This window comes from Schistocerca americana, chromosome 1 (assembly GCF_021461395.2).
Source record: "Schistocerca americana isolate TAMUIC-IGC-003095 chromosome 1, iqSchAmer2.1, whole genome shotgun sequence".
Classification (NCBI taxonomy): Eukaryota; Metazoa; Arthropoda; class Insecta; order Orthoptera; family Acrididae; genus Schistocerca; species Schistocerca americana.
Genome location: NC_060119.1, coordinates 79,097,582 through 79,113,094, shown reverse-complemented (window position 1 = coordinate 79,113,094; position 15,513 = coordinate 79,097,582).

Below are 15,513 nucleotides of genomic sequence, written 5' to 3'. Positions count from 1 at the left end.
GCTTTCACAAGGCTGTCAGTAGTTCTAATGGAATGTTGTCTACTCCCTAGCCTTGTTTCGACTCAGGTCTTTCAGTGCTCTGCCAAACTATTTATGCAGTATCATATCTCCCATTTCATCTTCATCTACATTCTCTTCCTTTTTCATAATATTGTCCTCAAGTACATTGCCCTTGTATAGACCTTCTATATACTCCTTCCATCTTTCTGCTTTCCTTTTTTGCTTAGAACTAGGTTTCTGTCTGCGCTCTTGATATTCATACAAGTAGTTCTCTTTTCTCCAAAGGTCTCTTTAATTTTCCTGTAGGCAGTATCGATCTTACCCCTAGTGAGATAAACCTCTTACATTTGTCCTCTAGCCATGCCTGCTTAGCCATTTTGCACTTCCTTTCAGTCTCATTTTTGAGACGTTTGTATTCCTTTTTGCCTGCTTCATTTACTGCATTTTTGTTTTTTCTCCTTTCATCAATTAAATTTACTATTTCTTCCGTTACCCAAGGATGTCTACTAGCCCTCATCTTTTTACCTACTTGATCCTCTGCTGCCTTTAGTACTTCATCCCTCAAAGTTACCCATTGTTCTTCTACTGTGGTTCTTTCCCCCATTCCTGTCAATTGTTCCTTACTATTCTTGCTGAAACTCTGTACAACCTCTGGTTTAGTCAGGTTATCCAGGTCTCATATCCTTAAATTCCCACCTTTTTGCAGTTTCTTCAGTTTTAATCTACAGTTCATAACCAATAGATTGTGGTAGAGTTCACATCTGCCCCCGGAAACGTCTTACAATTTAAAACTTGGTTCCCAAATCTCTGTCTTACCATTATATAATCTATCTGATACCTTCTAGTATCTCCAGGGTTCTTCCATGTATACAATGTTCTTTCATGATTCTTGAACCAAGTGTTAGCTATGATTAATTTGTGCTCTTTGCAAAATTCTATCAGGCAGCTTTCTCTTTCATTTCTTAACCCCAATCCATATTCACCTACTATGTTTACTTCTCTCCCTTTTCCTACTATCAAATTCCAGTCACCCATGTCTATTAAATTTTCATCTCCCTTCACTACCTGAATAATTTCTTTTATCTCATCATTTATTTCATCAATTTCTTCGTCATCTGTAGAGCTAGTTGGCATATAAACTTGTATTACTATAGTAGACATGGGTTTCATGTCTATCGTGGCCACAATAATGCATTCACTGTGCTGTTTGTAGTAGTTTGTCCACACTCCTATTTTTTTTATTCATTACTAAACATACTCCTGCATTACCCCTATTTGATTTTGTATTTATAATCCTGTATTCACCTGACCAAAAGTCTTGTTCCTCCTGCCACCAAAGTTCACTGATTCCCACAATATCTTATAGCCCATCCATTTCCCTTTTTAAATTTTCTAACCCACCTGCCCGATTAAGGGATCTGACATTCCATGCTCCAGTCTGTAGAACGCCAGTTTTCTTTCTTCTGATAACAACTTCCTCTTGAGTAGTCCCTGCCCGGAGATCTGAATGGGGGACTAATTTACCTCCAGAATATTTTACCCAAGAGGACGCCATCATCATTTAACCATACAGTAAAGCTGCATGCCCTGGGGAAAAATTACGACTGTATTTTTCCCTTGCTTTCAGCCGTTCACTGTACCAGCACAGCAAGGCCATTTAGGTTAGTGTTACAAGGCCAGATCAGTCAATCATCCAGACTGTTGCCCCTGCAACTACTGAAAAGGCTGCTGCCCTCTTCAGGAACCACACGTTTGTCTGGCCTCTCAACTGATACCCCTCTAAGATACCCCTCCATTGTGGTTGCTGAGGCATGCAAGCCTCCCCACCAACAGCAAGTTCCATGGTTCATGTGGCGGGTGACACCCATACCAAACAGAAAGAGGTATATTGAATATACAGAGACTGCCTGAACAAATTCTCACATGTTGGATCCATGAAAGTGTCACAGAAGATTTAAATAAACTGGTAGACTAACAGTCACAAAGTGTCCCAAGAAAGCCTACTTACAAAGATTTAACAACTGGCTTTAAATGACTGTATTATTCCCCTACATATAACTCCTGTGAGGGTCAGGACAACAAGATTAGACCAATTACAGCTCACACGGAGGCATTTAAACATACAGGAACATAAAGGGAAAATCTAATAACTGGTATGAGTCACACCTTCTATCATGCATTTTAGCAGCAATAGAACAAGTGGTAAATACCTGTCAAATTCCCACACTTATCACTAACAAACCCCTATTTAAAGTTGAGTTATCTAACAGAGAGTTCAAGAGATAATTAGCAAAATTTTCCATATATAAATTACAAAAATAGAAAGGGCACAATATAAAGGTAAGATTTCAAAATGAAATTTAGAATGATAGCTCATCAAAGCCTTGAAATCCTTCCTGAGGAGCATATTACACTCTGCACATTGCTTACTGGGTTCCAAAGTTGCCTCCAACAAAGCACGTTTCACTTCCAGTCTTACATGTTTAAACTCCAACTTCTTATTTTCCCTCTGGTCTCTTTTTCTGTCTTTATCACTCCATCTCAAGCCTCTCCTTTAAATAATTGTTCCTCTCTTCTTAGGTATCTCTTTGTGTATGACTCATGACCTTAAGCTTCTAGCAGGGGGGAGGGAGGGGGGATGGATATGTACTTTCAGAGAGTCCTTAAATATGAACATGCACATGCAGAAGAATTGTTCACATGCTCATGCACAAAAATTATTTACATACTCATACATATTAATTTTTTACATGTTCATGCAGAAGTGTGCAATAGAAAAATATTCCATCATAGTAATGTTAGCACTTAACCAGCAATGAAAATAATTTAGTACATGAAAGAAGGCACTAAAAATATTTCTTCGTGTATATTTGCAGCAGATAGAAATGAATAATTCTTCAGTGTCTCAGAAACTATTAGGTTATGTGCCTGGTATCTTGAAATAAGATATACTTATTTTTGATTGACTGAACTATTCAAATCCATCTGTAAATGGAGTGTGTCCCTTTCATCTTCCTACCCCGACCTTCTAAACTACCATAATGGATCAGTGCTTGTCAGTCTCAAGAGGTAGAAAAAGATGCTTTCGAAGTTCTTCCAGCAATTACGCTAACTCCAAATTCTACATTATAAACTAAATTAAATTAAATTAAATTAAAAAAATTAAATTAAATTAAATAAATTAAAAGGAATCCAATAGTTTTACGGTTCCCTTAGCTCTTCGAACATGGATATCAGTTCTATAGAAAGTTGTTTCCAGATGGACATAGGGAAACTAATACTATGACTAAGACATCTTAATATATTTGTCTTATTACCTACTACTCAGTAATACGGAAAATGGTTCAAATGGCTCTAAGCACTATGGGACTTAACATCTGACATCAACACTCCCCTAGACTTACAACTACTTAAACCTAACTAACCTAACGACATAACACACATCCATGCCCTAGGCAGGATTCGAACCTGAGACCGTAGCAGCAGTATGGTTCCTGACTGAAGAACCTAGAACCGCTTGGCCACAGCGGCCGGCAGTAATACACATAAGATGAGAGATTTTCATAAGTAATACACAACCAAACAGCCTGATGCAATAACTTTGTGCTCATTTGTGGATAAGTGTCAAATGCTTCGGCAGGTTCTCACATAACTCGCTGTGGGTTTTGGTTGCTGCGACGAGCCGTGGCATGAATTCTGTCCAGGGACAGCATCTGGAGAATTGGACAGAACATCATATTACCAGATAGTACAAAAGTTTTTAAGAACATATAAAGACGTGTCTCAGTAGCTATTCGAGCGGATGACTGTTTACTTGTTTTGTTCATTTCAAACTTTGAGTGCTAATCCTAATTTGCACCTTCGGTAAAGAAACTTGAGGCTATCTGCAGTTCATGTATCATGCAGGAATAATAAATTCAGTACAATAGTTGGTTTGATATTCATGGTGATTATTTTGTTAAATTACTGCTCTGGAGTTCAAAAAGCCACAAAAATTCTGGAAGTTCACTGCTTCAACATAAATGTCGTCTACCACAGCCATCCCAAAGAGACTGGTAAAGAGCCCACTCCCTGATAGAAGAGTGAACAGGGCTACCGCGTACTCGGGCTTAATCATAAGAACTGGATGGAAGGCACTGTAACCCTGCCAACGTAAATGGTAGACTATTTGCTTTTACTGTTGTGCTATAGCTTCATTGAATGTTGCTTCATACTTAATTACAGCTTCCTAAAGTCCTTGAGATGTTGATGCTTAAGCGACTTACAATATTAGGTGTCACATTTGGGAGGATGATGGTTCAATCCCATGTCCAACCATCCTGATTTAGGTTTTCTGTGATTTCCCTAAATCGCTCCAGGCAAATGCCGGGATGGTTCCTTTGAAACGGCATGGTGGACCTCCTTCCCGCCCTTCCCTAATCCACGTATTTCATAAGTTGGTAGTATTGTGTTGTGATAAGCACACAAGCTGTTAGTATAGTATGTCTCTAAACTTAAGAACAAGCATCGCTTCTAGCTGGGAAAAGTGGCCTATAGTGGAAGGTTGCTCATCCTGCCTTCTAGCAGTGTAGTGCAGCATGAGGTGACTTAAGTGGATTGTTTTGATGTGTTTTCTTGCTGTTAATTACTAATTTCTGTATTCCGTATGTTGTTAAGAGTGTTTGTGTAGTGCACTGTCACTCATTTAAAAGGCGCCCTGCGGAAGACCCAGTAGAGCCTGTAGTTGCTCCTTGTGGCGTAGTTGGTCGGGGTGGGATAGAGGGAGGGGGGAGGGGGTGGGGGGCGGGAAGGAGACACGACTGCTCACTCTCCAGCATACGGATGGACTGTATAGTAAACATTCATGACAGGAACATTAGTCAGCTTTAGAATTCCATTTTCCAAAAGATTCAGTATGTATTACACGCCAGTGATTTCTTCATGATGAAGTGAGGCACTGAATTTGTCACTGTCATTGCTCAGCTGTGTAGCTCGGAGTCATTATTAACAGATGTTGGACAGATCATCAATCAAATATCTTTATTTCTAATGATCATAGATATTTATAAAAGGTTAGCACTGAAGTAATTCTGCTCTGATTCCTATTTTAGTGAGAGTTACCTACTAAGAGCATCAAAGACCTGTTTCCCACAGTATTTTGTAAATTTAAGTTTGGTTCATGTGATTGTGATTTTACATTTGACAGTGAATAATTTTCCTGTTTTGTAATAACAGATCATCGAGGGGTTATCCCTTAGAAGCAATTTTATCCCGCTATACCCTGATGAACTACGACTGGTGCTTCTGATGGTTAATCCGTTGCTGCAATTCATTTCCCCTTCTTTAAAATTGCTACCACTGGCATACAAGTGCTGTTTGTGCAATAAATCCTGCTGTAGAATCCAATGTTAATACAATTGTCTGCAGGAAATAGGTACATACTCATAATTATCGATCATTTCTTAGAATTTCTATTAATTATAGCAATTCCAGACCATTAGGCCAGTACTGTGGCCTAGGCATTAGTTAACAATTGAATATTGGAGATTGGATTATCTCATAGTTTAGTCATGGATCAGGGTACAAATTTAATCTCGGAATTTACGAAACAGCTATGCCATGTGTTGTGTATTCAGAAGTTATGAATGAGGCTTTTCTACCCCTAAATGAATGGTAGGACAAAGCACATTCTTAAGACCATTTTGAAAATGTTAAGCTTCTACTTGAAAACTGGTACACTGCTCTCTGCATCTGTTTAGAGCATGCTACCCAAATGTTCATACAGCAACAGGCATATCACCATTTGACGTTCTGTACAGAACAAAATGCCATTCCTCTTTGACGTTTCAGGTCCTAGATAACGCCAAAATGCTAATCAGTGAATAAGTTTCTGAGGAGAATACCGTATGAGAAGTATGGAAAAATGTACAAAAGATTAACAAAAAGGCTCTGGTAATGCCAAGAACATCTAAGGAGGTACATGGGCAGACTACCACGTTATTATATGGGGCAAAGGGTGTTAGTCACTAAACCCTACACACCAAAGTGAAAGACAAATCAGTTCTGGACCATACATCATGGACTGTATAAAGTCATGGAGATGACTTCACCAGTTAACAAGGGTACATTTCCTGCCAAAACATCTATGATGCACCTCAGTCATGTGAAACCATTTAAGGGTATGGTGAGTGCAGTATAAGAATCAGATGTGACCAACCTGACATGGAACCTCTAGAAGCTAGGCAGTACAAGAGCTAAGATATGCCTTATTCTTAATGTTATGCTGGTGTTAGATTTATTGCTGATATTTTTGTTAGCCTATGCAAACATTTTGTATTTTGCTTTGTTTGGGTGGATTTAGATTTTATGTCTACGTCATGTGAGTATTTCTTTTATTATTGGAGGGTTATTGGCAGGTTTTTGTTGTCATTATAACTTGTTTCTATTTGTCATTACTTACTTGTTTCAGAACAAGGAAGATAATGGGTGGTTCCTTTCCTCAGATGGAGAACTTGCGAGGACATCCTGGATAATGGGAATCGTCCTGGGTTGGTCATACTCCATTATAAGTGGAGCAGATTGTTTACCAATCATTCAACCATTAGAATCAGTTGTGTCATTATTGAAGCATTTGGGTGTCTTGCTTACAAGACATCATTGGCCATTGGAATCAACAGTAGAGATACGGGAAGTAAGGAAAGAAATTTGGAGATTGGATGATTTTTTTAATTGTGTAAACAGGCTCAAGGAAGCAATGTTTTTACACAAATGCCAGGGGAATACGATGAGTAACAGTTTACATATCCAAAATTAAGAGCACAGTTATCACAGCTCGTGGATATTGTGCCAAGGCCATAGTTTGCAGTAAGAGGTTGTTTAAATGCAGAAGGTAAATTACTACAAACAGTGTTTGGGACAGAATATGGGGAAGATGTTTGGAAATTAAATTATCCACTTGATTAGTCCAGCATGTGACAAGTTCTATGAAAGGCATTGTAGAATGGCGTGCAATCTGATAGTCTAGTTTAGAGCAAAGGAGTATTAAGCAGTAAAATGTTAGTTTGGGAGCTAACTCAGTATACCAGTGATACAAAGAACATGTTGAATAATGATCTGTGGAAGATACATGGACAGTTAAGTTTACTCGATAATAAGTTGACCATTGCAAGGTTGCTCCGTGCATTGCCAGACCAGCTGGGTGACACAAGGAGTGAGGTGACCATACCACAGGAAACAATGTATTGTGCAGTTAATGGATGGCTCAGTAGAGTTTTGATTCCAGTACAGGTGTTCATGTTAGGATTGTGTCCAATGGAGAAACAGTTCACAGCAGAATTAAGACACAGATCACAAGTGATAGAAAGAATTTAGAATTTTTATGGCCAGGAAAAGAGTAAGATTGGATTGAATAAGGGTACATTTCCTGCCAAAACATCTATCATGCACCTCAGTCGGGTGAAACCATTTAAGCAAGGGTTAGTTTTAAATTTCAGTGTTACACATTCACACATACCCAGTGAAATAGTGTTAGTAGGGAAATGGATACAAATGAGGATGCAAAAGGTTTGTTGATTTCTGATAGTAGGGAAGCTCATGTGGTTATGTCGTTAGCAGATTTGGAGAAGTGTGCTGAAGGAATGTTGATGTCTCTCCAGACAGACTGGTGCAGACTTATATGCAGACATGTGAGATGAGTATGTTTTTAGGGTAAACAAGTGAGGCAAATTTCAAAAAGGAAACAATGCTGACATAGTCTTACTGCCATAAGGTAGGGAGGTATTGGTGGTATGTCTTTTTGCCTGAAACTGTGTTGTCAGATTGCTGTGAAAAAGGGAAACCTTAGAGATTGTGAAAACTGAAATTGGAGGGAAGTCATATTATACAGGTTGTGAGTTACAATGACAGGTACAACTGCTTTGACACTGAGATGGAATACAGGAAGGTCACTAAGTGTATTGCCCACCCAGAATTTAGCTTAGCATAATGCTACCCTCAACCCTAAACTAAACCTTCATTTAACAAATTTATCAAATCACACCAGGAGAAAATTTCAGTTAAGTAGATGATACAACATGTACAAAATTTTCAAGAGAATCATCAGCACAAGTTCGTATTGACAAGCATTTCAGTTACAAGTTGTAGCCTGTTTCTACTAGGTATTTGTATATTTGATTTCAGTAATAAATGCAGACATGCACAGATCCAGCTGATTAAAGTAAAGTGTATAAGCATTAGATTAAGGACTGTGTTGCAGTAAGGTCCTGGAGGCAACCGTTTTGTTGTAAACTTATATTAGTAGTTGATAAGGGAGAAATATTTGTAGGACAGCTCATGGGTGAAGCTGGGTGTTGGTGTCAGCCTGGTGTAGAGGTCTTTTTCTTCTGTTTTTTCTTTCAGAATAATTTTGTGATAAACAGGTCTTGGAAAATTTTGGATGAATCTTTCGAAAGAGGGGAGGAGTGCTTCTCCCCAGAAATGTTGAGTACACAAACTGAATTTTTAAAGTTTTATTCCTACCATGGCCAGATGGTAGAGGCACTCCTAACCAATATGCTAATCAAATAAGTAACTGGGCAGTATTGTTAACATTATGACAAAGCATTCCAGCAGAGAGGAGTTTGTGACACGGGTCAGTGGTCGTGCTCACAGAAAAGCCAACACAGTGTGACCAATATTGGGTAATATTTTGTAACTCAGACACTAGTGTGCTGCACATTGCAAATTAACCATGCCTAGCAAACCAAGCTCAGGGCAGAAGAAGTTGGGAAAAGCTGACAGGAAAAGTAATGGGAAACGAGCCTTCTCATCCTCTTCAGTAGGAATAGGTAAGCTGCTTATCTATAAGGGTATAAATAATCATGGTTATCAACAATGTAGGGAAATATAGATTGCTACTTTCCACAAAGAAGACCAAGTCACAGAAAAGCATGATTCAAAGACACTCACATGTAGCTTTTGGCCACAGCCTTCATCAGTAAAAATACACACACACACACACACACACACACACACACACACACACACTCTCTCCAACTCCAGCATCTCAGACCAGACCAGAATACAACATCTTTGACCAATGGATTGCAAGCTCTCTACAATATGGCTGGGGAGACATGCCCTCAGTACACTGTAGCACTGTAGCCACCTAGACATCATTATACCCACCTTGATATCACTAGCCATCATCCTGGTAAATATTTGGGAGGGGGGGAGGACGGAGGGCGAGGGTTGGCGCAACTGTGGCATAGCTGCCCTGTAGTTAACACCAGTTGTTGGCTACTGCGCACAAGCACATGACATGAGGATCATGAGTAAGTACAGGGATGCTAGACACTGGAAGACCTAGTCATTAAAACAACAACAAATCATTACCTAAAGCTCCCTTTGAAATCCTCAGTAGTTTCTGGTTCTTTCCAATCGTCTAGGTCCCATCTACTTAATTTTGTTACTTTTCGTAAATTTTTCAGTTTTAATATATATTTCATTACCACAAATTTCAGTCAGAGTCCACATTGGCTCCTGGAAATGTCTTTTAGTATAAAATCTAATTCTGGGTTTTCTGACATACACATATGTAATTAATATATAATCAACATGAAATGTTCCAGCACCTCCAGGCCTCTTTCATGTATACATTTCTCACTCTTATTAAAGCAAGTGTTAGTGATGATTAAATTATGCTCGGTGTAAAGTTCTACCAAGTGGCTTCCTCTTTCATTGCTTTTCACCAGTTCATACTTTCCTACAATTTTTTCTCCTCTTACTTTTCCTACTACCAAATTCCAGGCCCCATTACAATTTAATTTTCCTCTCCCTTAATTATCCAAATAATTTATTTTCTCTAATCATACATTTCTTCAACCTTCTTATCAGCTGCAGAGCTAGTTGGTACTTTAACTCATATACTGCGGTGGGTGTTGGCTTTCTGACTTTATTGGCTATAATGATGTGGCCACCAAGCATAGTAGCTTACCCACACTCCTATTTCCTCATTTTTTATTAGACCCACTCCTGTGTTATCCCTATTTGATTTTGCAGTTATACCCTTGTATTCATCTGACCAGAAGTCCCATTCCTTCTGCCACTGAAGTTTGCAAGTTCTCACTGTATGAGTATCTAACTTCAACATATTCATTTCACTTTTTAAATTCGTTAATCACTTAACTGATTAAGAGAGCTAACATTCTAAGCTCAAAACCATAGAATGCCAGTATTGTTCTGTCTGATGATGAAATCCTCCTAAGCAGTACCACCCTAAGAGCCAAATGGGATGGTATTTTACCTCCAGAATATTTTACCCAAGAAGAAGACCTTTGGAAAATTAGTTCTAGTTTCTCCTTGCTTTCAGTCATTCACAGTATCAGCACAGTGAGGCAAATTTAGCTTCTGTTACAATGCCAGACCAGTCAATAACCTAAACTGTTGCCCATGCAATGACTGAAAACATAGCAGCCTCGCTTCACGAACAACACATTTCTCTGGTCTCTCCACATACACACTTCTGTTGTGGTTGCACCTACAGTACAGCTATCTGTATCACTAGGACACAGAAATCACTGTGTGTGTTTGTGTGTGTGTGTTAATTTGTATTCTGGCTCAATAAATGATTTATTCAGAAACCTCAAAAATATTATTTCTCTTCTGTATGTGCATGTCAATAACTCAATGCTACTGCTATTAGTGAAAGGCTCTTCTTTATATTCAAATGCAAAACTGGTTTGATGCATATGTGAGACTGTAGATTAACAAATAGATATTCATTTCACTTTTTAAATTCGTTAATCACTTAACTGATTATGAGAGCTAACATTCTGAGCTCAAAACCATAGAATGCCAGTATTGTTCTGTCTGATGATGAAATCCTCCTAAGCAGTACCACGCAAAGAGCCAAATGGGATGGTATTTTACCTCCAGAATATTTTACCCAAGAAGAAGACCTTTGGAAAATTAGTTCTAGTCGAGAAAAAAGGCTTTAAGGGATATTCAGTGCATAAAAATGGTGAGAGTTCCAATGCAAACAAAAGTGTGACACTATAGGGAAACACAAAACATTGATACTTCTGTCAGTTGTGGTGTGAATGGCCAAAAAACTTTGTAGCTGGAGATTTCTCTCCTATTGGAGTGATGTATAGTTCTGACCAGGAGAAAAGATAACATTTATGTGTAGTAACAATATTAACCAGCACACCAGATTTGAAAATAGTGAAAGAAATGAATAAGTGGGAGAAAACAAAAGAAGAAATTTGCAATGCTAGTTTTGAAAAATAAATGACTTTACCCAGAAACATGCATCTCAGGAGACATATTTATGGAGATGCCATCTGATCTGTAATAGTAGAACACAGGATAAAGTTATGTCAGAGTAAATGCTAGGCTCACTGTGCTTGTACCTATGTGTCCCTTCAAGCAGAGGACTTTATTTGTGATATTTCCAAAGAATGAAGTCATTTCAGATGTATTTAAGTGACGCTCAATGTTATTTTAATTGTAATATATTTTTATAATGTGATCTGATTTGTCAAAATTTTGACTAGGGCCAACTAAGTGTCATATCAAGATAACTATTTATTTCTCTTTTCCTTCATCCTTCTCAAAAGCTCTTTCATTTTCTCAGAATGATCTATTTCTTCTCATCTGCCCTTCTTGCTTTCATTGTTTTTCTATTTGATTTATCTTCCTGAAAACCTCTGAAGTTTTTGACTTTTAATCTGAATGTGTCTCAGTTGAATAAGGACTCCTGCTTAATCTGCATTTAAGTTCTCAAACAATGGAAAATCCAGGATGGAATGTAACAATACTGTGAAAAGGAAAAGTCTTTTTGTTGTGCCTATCACCATCTCAGTATCTCCGCTGTATGGTGAGTGGCAACTTCCCTTTGCATTAAAATTTTTTTTTCATCTTGCATCCCTGACCATTTTCTTTGTCTGTTTTTCTGAAGTTTTTGACTTTTAATCTGAGTGTGTCTCAGTTGAATAAGGACTCCTGCTTAATCAGCATTTAAGTTCTCAAACAGTGGAAAATCCAGGATGGAACGTAACAATACTATGAAATGGAAATGTCTTTTTGTTGTGCCTATCTCCATCTCAGTATCTCTGCTGTATGGTGAGTGGCAACTTCCCTTTGCATTTAAATTTTTTTTTCATCTTGCCTCCCTGGTCATTTTCTTTGTCTGTTTTTCTTTTTCAGAAGACTATGTTGATCATTTTGTTAATCTCTATTCATTTATTCTCACTAGATATCCACAGAGTGTAATACATTGTGGCAGTCACTATTCCCATGGCGAATTGTAGAAGAAAGGCGATCACCAGTACAGAAGAGAACATGCAGAGACAACACTTTTACTGAAGTCAGCACAATACAACAGGATGTGTAACACATGCAGTGGTGTTTGAAACCAGACTGGACCAAAGATAACTATGAAGCCCCTCACAATAGTTCATGTTACAACTGATCTTCATATTTTTGATGTTTCGTGGTCTCTGTACAGAGAATGGCGGAGGAGACAAAGAAGAGATGCCAAGGTGTGCGATGTGACATGGCAGTCAGTTGGCATCAAACATCATGTGTGGAAGATTTCCTGACTATTTGCATTGTGGCTTGTCCAGAAGAGGGTTGTGGCTGGACCATTTCTTGTAGAAATGGATGGAGCAGAGCTGTGTAGGTCCGAAATGACGTAGTCTTGAATTCATGCCAGGGGCCACACTGGGTAGCACAAGGGACAGGGATCAACTGGTCCTGCATCATTGTAGTTTTGTGCATGACAAGGGCCATGCAGATTGGAAGGCAGCCACAGTTGTTAACTGAAGCAGTCTTCCTCCATGTTAGGAGGAGGGGTGAAGGTGTGCAGGAACATGGCATGGTGTATAGAGTCGTGAAGCACACAGGGGGTCTCATGGAGAACAAAGAGAGTGCCATCATATAGCTTTAAGAAGAGATATTTGAGCAGGAAAGAGGAGATGTTGATGTTAATGAATGTGATGCAGGAGGAAGAGAGACATACAGGAAACTTAAGACGAGTGACAGTAGGAAAAGTGTCAGAGAGAGGGTTGTCATTTGCAATAACCAGAGCTCTCAGATCACATCAGGCACATAGATCACGTGTGTTACCAGAGCTGGGAAGTAAGACAGCAAGTAAGGAGGAGAAAAGTTGCAAGTTATGGTATCAGATGATCTGTTTCAGAGAAATTTTGACATGTAAGTCACACACTCTGAGATATGGTTGTTCAAAAGCCACATATTGGTTAACTTATTTGGAAAGGAACTACATAATTTCAGTTTGGACACAGGCATACATACAAAAGCGAGACACATAGACAGGGAATAGTAAGCAAGTGATAACTGAGAAGTCAGTGGTGGTCAAAGTGAAAGGATCAGGTAGGTGGTTATAGTGAAGAAGTGAGGGTAAATGCATTGTACATACATGTAAATAACATATCACACACACACACACACACACACACACACACACACACACAGACACACACACACACAGTTTCTTGACCAAAAAGTAAAATGTGCACACATATAATGTATTTATTATTTCACGTCCCTAGACACAAAGGCGAATGTAATAATAGGACAGGTATTTGTGCTTGACTTTCATTCTTTCTGAACCAATACACTGGAAACATAAATGTGACTATGTTTTAAAAACTGAAATATTTTAACACATATAACAATTACATACAGTATTCTCCATATCTTTGACTTTGTTTACCCTTATCCTGACAACAAGTAGGTCTCTCTCAACCTAGAGTATAAGTGATCTCAGCTTCCATTTTTAACCTATCAAAATCCATCCCTCTTGCCTCCTAATAGTTCTGAAAGCAAGGATAGTATACATTATTTTACATGTGTGTCAGAAGTAGTGTTGTCCAACATTTTTGTCTCTAAATATATGATTGACTTCTTAAATATACAATCATGTGTGAAAATTGCAACACCCAGAAAGAATTGCCTCAGTCACTCCAAAATCACAGGATGTGCAGAACAGTGGAATAATACTAAGTGATTAAGAGACCAGAGAGATGACATGTACATAGTCCCAGAAGTGCCCTCTTCTGCGTGTCTCAACAGGTCAGTGTTACACCACACCCAAAGTGGAAACATGCAATGAAGTACTGCTATGCCTCACTGATGTCAAAAGATGTAACTCAGCTTGTGAGCGAGTTTGAATTGAGTAGAATCATTGGTCACTGGGAAACAGATTTATCAAACAATGCCATGCAGCCTGTGTGATGTATATTGCTGCAACAGTGATACGAGGTGCAACAATAAAGTAATGGGACTGATTTTCTTTGCAAGATGTGGCAACCCTTGCTTAGGCACAATATCTTTGACCTTGATCTATAAGCTGCTTCTAATCCAAGTGGCACATCGATGCAACTGCTCAGTCATGAGTTGTGTTGTAATAAGGTAACACGTGTTTGTGTCTCTCATCACAGAAATAGAACTGCATAATCTTGCGCAATGGTATGTCATTTTTTTTTCGTTAAATTGTATGAAAAAATGACAACTTATGGTGAGCTTCAGAAGGCTTTTGGAGAGGAGGTTATGTCAAGAGCTCAAGTTTTTCGTTGGCACAAAATGTTTAGTGAAGGCAAAATGAATGTTGAAGATGAAGACAACAGTGGAGGATCATCAACCTCACAGATGGATATCAACTTGGCCAGGGTGCGTGAACTCGTATAATATGATTGATGATTATCCCTGAAAATTATTGCAGAAGAACTGAACATCAATCGAGAAATGGTTCATCTAATAATAACTGAAGATTTTGGTATGAGAAAGATTTGTGCAAAAATAGTCCCCAAAAGTCTCACACCACAATTTTTTTTTTTTAACAGGCAAGAACCTTTCCTAAAGAAAATTGAATTTTATAGGAGATCTGTAGATCACACACTACTGTTAGTGCAAAGGGATACCAAAGACATCACAGACATTCTAAATTACTTCAATAATCTACATGAGAAAATTAAATTTACAGTGGAACATGAGCAAAATAAAAGCATCATCTTGCTGGACCTAAATATTGCAAGACACAACAACAACACATGCACATTCAAAATTCATAGGAAAAAGACAATGACAGACACCACAATTCTTGCAACCACATATCACCCAAATATCCATTGACAGGCAGCATACAGGTCAGTGCTACATAAGGCTACTAAAATACCATTGAACCAAGAAAACATGCAACAAGAAATAAATGCAGCGAAAAAGATTGCAGTTTCCAACAGGTACAATGCTTCCATAGTTGACACAATCCGAGACAAAGCAAAGAAAGAGCCAGATACAAACTGCACCACATAAGAAAAAGTGAAAAACAAATATATATCTAGTATCCCATACATTGGCAGTGTATCACAGAAGATTGCAAATATTTTCAAAAATCACAAAGTAAAAATTGGATTTTCTGCATCTAATAAACTACAACAAAAACTAATAAACAATATAAACTGTAAACATCATCCATGTTCAGACCATGAAATATACAAGGTCACATGCCAGGAATACTCCATGTTCTACCAA